The sequence below is a fragment of the Penaeus vannamei genome, chromosome 32, assembly GCF_042767895.1.
Source record: "Penaeus vannamei isolate JL-2024 chromosome 32, ASM4276789v1, whole genome shotgun sequence".
NCBI lineage: Eukaryota > Metazoa > Arthropoda > Malacostraca > Decapoda > Penaeidae > Penaeus > Penaeus vannamei.
The window spans coordinates 16,614,157-16,626,745 of NC_091580.1; positions in this window are offsets into that span (position 1 = coordinate 16,614,157).

Consider the following 12,589-nt stretch of genomic DNA (forward strand, 5'->3'; position numbering starts at 1 on the left):
ACTACAGCCTTTTGAGAGAAAGGTCGAAAAAAAACTTTTTCGCCTTTAAATGATAATTAGGATGATTTTAACATTAATTATGGTATGATGATTTTCATATTAATTCCTTTATTAATAACAATAATGATAATTAGGATCATTATGACAATAATAATATTGATAATAATAAAATGATAATTATAATGATAATTTTGATAATTACTGCAATAATAGCAAAAAGTAACTCTATTCTAATAATTTTCATACTAATAGTGACAATAGAAATAATAATAATATCATTATTATTGATATTGTAGTGAGTATTATTGTCATTATTATTTCGAAAATTCTCATTGTGTTCTTATCATTATAAAAATAGTTATAATAATGAAAATGACAGTAATAATTAGCATAATAATCATTATAACTGCAATAATGATAATGATAATAATGATAATCATGACGATAATGATTATAATGATGATAATGAGTCATTTTATAATGAAATAAAGGCTAAAACGAATAAAATCCTATAAGTCGAAAAATCAGCAAAATCTTGCTTTATACAGCCTTTTAAGAGAAAGGTCGAAAAAAAAACTTTTTCGCTTTCATGATAATTCCTTTATTATTAACAATAATAATGATAATTATGATGATAATGACAATAATAATAATGATAATAACAATAAAATGATAATTATAATGATAATTGTGATAATTACTGATATAATACCGATAATTAACTCTATTGTAATAATTTTCATACTAATAATGGTAATAAAAATAATAATATCATTATTATTGTTATTATAATGAGTATTAATGTCATTATTATTTCTAAGATTATCGTTATTGTTTTTATCATTATAAGAATAGTTATAATGATGAAAATGACAGTAATAATTAGCATAATTATCAATATAACTGCAATAATGATAATGATAATCATGACGATTATGATTAATACGATAATCATAAGAATAATGACAATAATGATGATAATAGTAATCACAGAGTCCATTTAAATTAAATAAAGGCTAAAACTAATAAAATCCCAAAAGTCGAAAAAAACGGCAAAATTTAGCGTATTACAGCCTTTTGAGAGAAAGGTCGAAAAAAAATTCCTTTTTCGCCTTTAAATGATAATTATGATGATTTTAACATTAATTTCGGTAATTGTGATGATTTTCAGGATAATTCTTTTATGATGATAATGACGATAATAATCATGATAATAATAAAATGATAATTATAAATTAATTTTTGTGATAATTATTGCAATAATAGCAATAATTGTGATAATTATTGATATTATCACAATGATTGATCATTGTGATAATTATTGCAATAATAGCAATAATTGAGTCTATTCTAATATTCTTTAATACTAATAATGCCAATAGAAATAATATTATTATTGCTATTATAATGAGTATTATTGCCATTATCATTTCTAAAATTATCATTATTATTATTATCGTTATGAAAATATTTATAATGATAAAAATGACAGTAATAATTGCCTTAATAATCATTATAACTGCAATAATGATAATGATAATAAGGATAATCATGACGATAATGACTATAATGATGATAATCATAAGAATAATGACAATATTGATAATAATGATTATAATAATAATCAAAGAGTCCATTTGTAATGAAATAAAGGCTAAAACTAATAAAATCCCAAAAGTCAAAAAAAACGGCAAAATCTGAGAGAAAGTTCGAAAAAAAAACCTTTTTCCCTTTTAAATGATAATTATCGTTATTTCAACATTAATTCTGGTATGATGATTTTCATGATAAAGCCTTTATTATCAACAATAATGAAGATAATTATGATGACAATAATAATAATGATAATAATAAAATGATAAATATAATGATATTTTTGATAATTACTGCAATAATAGCAATAAATAACTCTATTTTAATAATATTCATACTAAGAATGACAATTGAAATAATAATAATAATATCAATATTATTGTTATTATAATGAATATTATTGTCATTATTATTTCTAAAATTATCATTGTAAAAGTTACAATGATGAGAATGACAGTAATAATTAGCATAATAATAATTATAACTGCAATATAGATAATGATAATAATGATAATCATAACGATAATGACTATAATGATGATAATCATAAGAATAATGACAATAATGATGATAATGGTGATACTAATAATCATAGAGTCCATTTATAATGAAATAAAAGGTAAAACTAATAAAATCCCAAACGTCGAAACAAACGGAAAAATCTATCGCATTACAGCCTTTTGAGAGCAAGGTCGAAAAAAACTTTTCGCTTTTAAATGACAATTATGATGATTTTAACATTAATTCAGGTAATTATGATGATTCTCATGATAATACCTTTGTTAATAACAATAATGATGAAGTTGATGATGATAATGACAATAATAATAATTATAATAATAATAAAATGATAATTATAATATTTGATAAATATTGCAATAATAGCAATAATCAACTCTAGTCTAATAATTTTCATACTAATAATGATAATAGGAATGATAATAATAACATTATTATTGTTATTATAATTAGTATTATTGTCATTATTATTTCTATGATTATCATTATTGTTATTATTATAAAAATAGTTATAATGATGAAAATGTCAGTAATAATTAGCATAATAATCATTATAACTGCAATAATGATAATGATAATGATATTCATGACGATAATGACTATAATGATGATAATCATAAGAATAATGACAATAATGATGATAATGGTGATACTAATAATCATAGAGTCCATTTTTAATGAAATAAAGACTAAAACTAATAAAATCCCAAAAGTCGCACAAACAGCAAAATCTAGCTAATTCCAGCCTTTTGAGAGAAAGGTCGAAAAGAACACTTTCTCTTTTAAATTATAATTATGATGAGTTTAACATTAATTCTGGTATGATGATTTTCGTGATAATTTCTTCATTTTCGACAAAATGATAATTATCATGATTATGACATTAATAATAATGATAATAATGAAATTATAATTATAATGATAATTTTGATAAGTACTGCAATAATAGCAATAATTAACTCTATTCTAATAATTTTCATACCAATAATGACAATAAAAATAATAATAACATCATTATTATTGTTATAATGAGTATTATTGTCATTATTATTTCTAACATTTTCATTATGTTATCATTATAAAAATTGTTATAATGATGAAAATGACAGTAATAATTACCATAATAATCATTATAACTGCAATAATGATAATGATAATAAGGATAATCATGACGATAATCACTATAATGATGATAATCATAAGAATAATGACAATAATGATGATAATAATGATAATAACAATTATAGAGTCCATTTATAATGAAATAAAGGCTAAAATTAATAAAATCCTAAAAGTCGAAAAAACGGCAAAATCTAGCCCTTTCAGAGAAAGGTCGACAAAAACTCTTTTTCGCTTTTACATAAAAATTATGATTATTTTAACATTATTTCAGGTAATTATGATAATTCCTTTATTATTAACAACAATGATAATTATGATGAAAAGGAGAATAATAATCATGATAATAATAAAATGATAATTATAATGATAATTGTGATCATTACTGCAATAATAGCAATAATTAGCTCTAATTATTTTTATACTAATAATGATAATAGAAATAATAATATCATTATTATTGTTATTAGAATGAGTATTATTGTCATTATAATTTCTAAAATTATCGTTATTGTTAATATCACTATGAAAATAGTTATAATGATGAAAATGACAGTAATAATTAGCATAATAATCATTATAACTGCAATAATGATAATGATAATCACGACGATAGTGACTATAATGATGATAATCATAAGAATAATGACAATGATGATGATAATGGTGATAATAATAATCATAGAGTCCATTTTTAATGAAATAGAGGCTAAAACTAATAAAATCTAGCGTATTACAGCCTTTTGAGAGAATGGTCGAAAAAAACCCTTTCATGATAAATCCTTTATCATCAACAATAATGATGATAATTATGATGATTATGACAATAATAATAATAAAATGATAATTATAATGATAATTTTCATAATTGCTGCAATAATAGAAATAACTCTATTCTAATAATTTTCATAATAATTACAATAGAAACTATAATATCATTATTTTTGTCATTATTATGAGTATTATTGTCATTATTATTTCTGAAATGATTATTATGTTATTATCATTATAAAAATAGTTATAATGATGAAAATGACAGTAATAATTAGCATAATAATCATTATAACTGCAATAATAATGATAATCATGACGATAATGACTTTAATTATGATAATCATAATAATAATCATAATTATCCCTTAAACAAGAAAAGGTTTTTTTTTCGACCATTCTCTCAAAAGGCTATATATATCGCTAGATTTCGCCGTTTTTTTCGACTTTTGGGATTTTTAAACTTTTAGCCTTTTTTCATTATTGATGGGCTTATTATCATTATTATCAATATCATTAATGTCATCTTTAACACCGTAATCGCCGTAATTACCCTTAATATAATAATTATAATTGTTATTATCTTCAATTATTAATGTCATTTTCCTCATTATAACTTTTTATAATGATAAAAGCAATAATGATAATTTTAGAAATAAGAACAATAGTAATAATTATAACAACAATAATAGCGATATTATGATTATTTCAATTGTTACTTTTTTATCATTATCTTTATTATTGTTGTTATTATCATGAAAATCATTAGAATATTGTTGGTTATTCTTTTTATTGCATTAATTACGGAAATTATAATCATAATTATCCTTTTATTATAATTATCCTAATTAATGTCAGGCTTATTCTAATTGATGTCATACTAATCCTAATTAATGTCATAATGGGATTATCATGAAAATCTTCATAATTAGCAGAATTAATGCAGAAATCATCATAATAATCCTTTCAACTCGGAAGTTTTTTTTTCGACCATTGTTTCAAAAGTTTATAAATCGCTAGATTTCGGCGTTTTTTTCGACTTATGGGATTTTTTAAACTTTTAACCTTTTTTCATTATGGATGGGCTTTATAATTATTATCATTAATATCATTAATGTCAGTATCATTATAATAGTTATCATCATTATTAATGTCATTTTCCTCATTATAACTATTTTTATAATGATGAAAGAAATAATGATAATTTTAAAAATAACAAGAACAATCATTATCATTATAACAATAATAGTGATATTATGATTATTAAAATTATCATCATTATAATTACCCTTAATATAATCATTATAATAGTTATCTTCCTTATAAATGTCATTTTCCTCATTATAACTATTTTTATGATAAAAACAATAATGATAATTATAATAACAATAATAGCGATAATATGATTATTTCAATTATTACTTTTATTATAATTATCCCTATTATTATTGTTATTATCATGAAAATCATTAGACTATTGTTGATTATTGCTATTATTGCATCAATTACGCAAATTATAATTATGATTATCATTTTATTATAATTATCCCAATTAATGTCATATTTACCCTAATTAATGTCATAATTATCCTAATTGATATCATTATTAATGGGATTATCATGAAATTATCATAATTAGCAGAATTACTGCAGAAATCATCATAATTATCCCCTAAACTCGAAAATGGTTTTTTCGACCATTCTCTCAAAAGGCTATATATCGCTAGATTTCGCCGTTTTTTCGACTTTTGGGATTTTTTATCTTTTACCCTTTTTCATTATGGATGGGCTTTATAATTGTCATCATCATTATTATCATTAATATCATTAATGTCAGTATCATTATAATAGTTATAATCTTCATTATCAATGTCATTTTCCTCATTATAACTATTTTTATAATGATGAAAGAAATCATGATAATTTTAGAAATAACAAGAACAATAATAATTATTATAATAACAATAATAGTGATATTATGATTATTAAAATTATTACTTTTATTACCATTATCCTTATTATTATGGTTATCATAAAAATTAGAGAGAATTCGCTATATTTCGCCGTTTTTGTCTTTTGGGATTTTTTAACTTTTAGCCTTTTTTTCATTATGGATGGGCTTTATAATTATTATCATTATTAATGTTATTATGATTAATGTCATCTATTGCATTAATTATCAAAATTATCATTATAATTATCATTTTATTATTACCTTTATTATTGTCATTATCATCGTAATTATCATTATTGTTTATAATAAAGGAATTATCATGAAAATCATCATAATTACCTGAATTAATGTTAAAATCATCATAATTATCATTTGAAAGCGAAAAAGGGGGGGGTTTCGACCTTTCTATGAAAAGGCTAGATTTTGCCGTTTTTTTCGACTTTTGGGATTTTATTAGTTTTACTCTTTAATTCATTACAAATGGATTCTATGATTATTATTATCATCATGATTATCATTTCTATCATTATCATTATTGCAGTTATAATGATTATTATGCTAATTATTACTGTCATTTTCATCATTATAACTATTTTTTATAATAAAAACAATAATGATAATTTTAGAAATAATAATTACAATAATACTCATTATAATAACAATAATAATATTATTATTCTTTCTATTGTCATTATGAGTATGAAGATTCTTCGAATAGAGTTAATTATTGCTATTATTTCAGTAATTATCAAAATTATCATAATTACCCTTTTATTATTATTATTATTGTCATTATAATCATAATTATCATCATTATTGGTAATAATAAAGGAATTATCATGGAAATCATCATAACTACACGAATATCAATATCATTTTCATCATTATAACTATTTTTATGATGATAATAACAATAATGATAATTTCAGAAATAATAATGAAAATAATGCTCATTATTATAACAATAATAATGATATTATCATTATTTCTAGTGTCATTATTATTATGAAAATAATTAGAATAGAGTTAATTGTTATTTTTGCAATAATTATCAAAGTTATCATTATAATTATCATTTTATTTTGATCATCATTATTATTGTCCTTATTATCATAATTATCATCATTATTGTTAATGATAAAGGAATTATCAAGAAAATCATCATAAATACCTGAATTAATGTAAAAATCATCATAATTATTATTTAAAAGCGAAAAGGTTTTTTTTCGACCTTTCTCTCAAAGGGCCGTTTTTTCGACTTTTAGCCTTTATTTCATTATAAATATTATTATTATTATCATTATCATCATTATTGTCATTATTCTTATGATTATCATCATAATAGTCATTATCGTCAAGATTATCATTATTATCATTATTATTATTGCAGTTATAATGATTATTATGCTAATTATTACTGTTATTTTTATCATTATAACTATTTTTATAATGATAATACCAATAATGATAATTTTAGATATAATAATGACAATAATACTCATTATAATATCAATAATACTCTTTATGATAATAATAATGCCATTATTATTATTTCTATTGTCATTGTTAGTATGAAAATTATTAGAATAGAGTTAATTATTGCTATTATTGCAGTAATTATCAAAATTATCATTATAATTATCATTTTGTTATTGTTATTGTCATTATCATCATAATTATCATCATTATTGTAAATATTAAAGGAATTACCATGAAAATCCCCGTAATTAACTGAACTAATGTTAAAATCATCATAATTTTCATTTAAAAGCGTAAAAGGGTTTTTCTTCGAATTTTATCTCAAAAGGCTGTAATACGATAGATATTGCAGTTTTTTCGACTTATGGGGTTTTGTTAGTTTTAGACTTTATTTAATTATAAATGGACTCTATGATTATTATTATCATCATTATCATCATTATAGTCATTATCTTCATGATTATCATTATTATCATTATCATTATTGCAGATATAATGATTTTTATGCTGATTATTACTGTCTTTTTCATCATTACAACTATTTTTATAATAATATATAATGATAATTTTAGAAATAATAATGACAATACTCGTTATAATAATGATATTATTATTATTTCTATTGTCATTACTAATATGAAAATTATTAGAATATAGTTAATTCTTCCTAATGTTGCAGAAATTATCAAAATTATCACATTATCATTTTATTATTATTATCATTATTATTGTCATTTTCACCATAATTATCATCAATTTTGTTAATAACAAAGGAATTATCAGGAAAATCATCCTAATTACCTTAATTAGTTATATATCAAAAGTCTGTAATGCGCTAGATTATGCCGTTTTTTTTTTCGATTTTTGGGATTTTATTAGTTTTAGCCTTTATTTCATTATAAATGGACTATGATTATTATTATCATCATTATCATTATTTTCATTATTCGTATGATTATCTTCATTATAGTCCTTATTGTCATGATTATCATTATCATTATTATTATTGCAGCTGTAATGATTATTATGCTAATCATCACTGTCATTTTCATCATTACAACTATTTTCATAATGATAATAACAATAATGATAATTTTAGAAATAATAATGCAGTAATTATCACAATTATCTTTATAATTATCATTTTATTATTATAATTATCATTGTCATCATAATAATTATCATCAATAATTTTTATTAATAAAGAAATTTTCATGAAAATCATTATAATTACCTGAATTAATGTAAAAATCATCGTAATTACCATTTAAAAGCGAAAAGGAGGGTTTTTCGACCTTCCTCTCAAAAGGCTGTAATACACTAGATTTTACCGTTTTTTCGACTTTTCGGATTTTATTAGTTTTAGCCTTTATTTCATTATGAATGGACTCTATGGTTATTATTATCATTATCATCAATAATGATGATAATGATGATAATCATTATTCATGTGATTATCAACTTTATAGTCATTATTATCATTGTTATTGTAGTTATAATAAGTATTATCCTAATTATTACTATTATTATTATTATTATTATTATTATTATTATTATTATTATTATTATTATTATTATTATTATTATTACTATTACTATTATGATCATTATCACTGTCATTTTCATCATTATAAGTATTTTTCTAATGATAATATCAATAATGATAATTTCAGAAAATATAATAACAATAATACTCCTTATAATAACAATTATAATTATATTATTATTATTTCTAATGTCATTATTTGTATGAAAGTTATTAGAATAGAGTTAATTATTGCTATTATTGCAGTAATTATGAAAATGATTAGTATCATTATCATCATAATTACCATCATTAATGTTAATAATAAAGGATTTATCATGAAAATCATCATAATTACATGGATTAATGTTAAAATCATCATAATTACCATTTGAAAGCGAAAAAGGGGGTTATTCGGCCATATTCTTATAAGGCTGTATTACGCTAGATTTCGCCGTTTTTTCGACTTTTGGAATTCTATTTCTTTTAGCCTTTATTTCATTATAAATGGACTCTATGATTATTATTATCATCATTATCATCATTATTGTCATTATTCTTATGATTATCATCATTATAGCCATTATCGTCATGATTACCATTATTATTATTATCATTAATGCAATTATGATTATTATGTTAATTGTTACTGTCATTTTCATCATAACTATTTTTATAATGATAATGACAATAATGATAAGTTTAGAAATAATCACAATAATACTCCTTATAATAACAATAATAATAAAATTATCATTTCTATTGTCATTACTAATATGAAAATTACTAGAATAGAGTTAATTCTTGCTATTATTGCAGTAATTATAAAAATTATGATTATAATTATCATTTTATTATTATTATTATTGTCATTATGATCATAATTATCATCATTGTTGTTAATAGTAACGGAATTATTATGAAAATCATCATAATTACCGGAATCAATGTTAAAATCTTGATAATTATCATTTAAAAGCGAAAAAGTTTTTTTTCGACATTTATCTCAGATTTTGCCGTTATTATCAGTATTGCAGTTATAATGATTATTATGCTAATTATTACTGTCATTTTCATCCCTATAACTATTTTTATAATAATAATAACAATAATAAGAATTTTATGGATAATAATGACTAATACTCATTATAATAGTAATCATAATATTACTCTTATTATTTCCATTGTCATTACTAGTATGAAAATTGTTAGAATAAATCTAAGTATTGCTATTATTGCACTAATTATCAAAATTATCTTTATAATTATTATTTTATTATTATTATCCTAATTATTATTATCATTACAATCCCAATTATCATCAGTATTGTTAATAATAAAGGAATTTTCATGAAAATCATCATAATTACCTGAATTAATGTTAAAATCATCATAATTATGATTCAAAAGCAAAAAATTCGGGTTTTCGACATTTCTCTCGAAGGCTGTAATACGCTAGATTTTGCCGTTTTTTTCGACTTTAGTGATTTTATTGGTTTTAGCCTTTAATCTATTATAAACTAACTCTATGATTAATATTATCATCATTATCATCATTATTGTCATTATTCTTATGATTATCATCATTATAGTCATTATCGTCATGATTATCATTATTATCATTATCGTTATTATAACTATCTTTATAATGATAATAACAATAATAATAATTTTAGAAATAATGATAATAATACTCATTATAATAAATATAATAATTATTTCTGTTGTCATTATTAGTATGAAAATTATTAGAATAGAGTTAATTATTGCCGTTATATCAGTATTTATCAAAATTATCATTATAATTATCATTTTATTATTATCATTATTATTATTGTCATTATCATCATAATTGTCACCATTATTGTTAATAATAAAGGAATTATCATGAAAATTATCATAATTACCTGAATTAATGTTAAAATCATCATAATTATTATTTAAAAGCGAAAAAGTTTTTTTCGAATTTTCAATAGGCTGTAATGCGCTAGATTTTCCGTTTTTTTGACTTTTGGGAATTTATTAATTTTAGCTTTTATATCATTATAAATGGACTCTATGATTATTCTTATCATCGTTATCATCATTATTGTCATTATTCTTATAATTATCATTATAGTCATCGTCATAATTATCATTATTATCATTATCATTATAACAGTTATAATGATTATTATGCAAATTATTACTGCTATTTCCATCATTATAACTATTTTTATAATGTAATAATAATAATAATTTTAGAGATAATGGCAATAATAATCATTATAATAACAATAATAAGGATATCAATTCTATTGTCATGATTAGTATGCAAATTATTAGAATAGAGTTAACTATTGCTATTATTGCAGTAATTATCAAAATTATCATAATAATTATCAATCTATTATTATTATCAATATTATTGTCATTATCATCATAATTATCATCATTATTGTTGATAAAGGAATTATCATGAAAATCATCATACCAGAATTTATGTTAAAATCATCATAATTATCATTTAAAAACGAAATAGTTTTTTCTACTTTTCTCTCAAAAGGCTGTAATACGCTAGATTTTGCCGTTTTTTGTCAATGGGATTTTATTAATTTTAGCCTTCATTTAATTATAAACGGACTCTATGATTATTATCATCATCATTTTCATCCTTATTATCATTATTCTTATATTTATCATCATTATAGTCATTCTCGTCATGATTATCATTAATCATAAAAATTAAATTATTTTCTTTATGATAATAACTAATGATAGTTTTGAAATAATAATGACAATAATACTCATTATAATAACAATAATGATGATAATATTATTTCTATTGTCATTATTAGTATGAAAATTATTAGAATAGAGTTAATTATTGCTATTATTCCAGTAATTATCAAAATAATCTCTATAATTATCATATTATTATTATCAATATTATTCTTGTCATTATCATCTTAATTATCATCAGTATTGTTAATGACAAAGGATTTATCATGAAAATCATCATAATTACCTGAATTAATGTCAAAATCATCATAATTATAATTTAAAAGCGAAAGGTCAAAAAAAACTTTTCGCTTTTAAATGATAATTAGGATGATTTTAATATTAATTCAAGTAATTATGATGATTTTCATGATAGATTTTGCCATTTTTTTCGATTTGTGTGATCTTATTAGTTTTAGTCTTTATTTCATTATAAATTGACACTATGAGTATTATTATCATCATTATAAATTGACACTATGAGTATTATTATCATCATTATTGTCATTATCCTTATGATTATCATTATAGTCATTATCGTCATGATAATCATTATTATCATTATCATTATTGCAGTTATAATGATTATTATGCTAATCATCACTGTCATTTTCATCATGATAACTACTTTTATAATGATAATAATAATATTAATTTTTGAAATAGTAATGACAATAATACTCATTATTATAACAATAATAATGATATTATTATTATATTATCATTATAATTATAATGTTATAACTACTGTCATTATTATTATTGTCATTATCATCGTAATCATCATTATTGTTAATAATGAAGTAATTATCATGAAAATCATCATAATTACCTGAATTAATGTAAAAATCATAATAATTATCATTTAA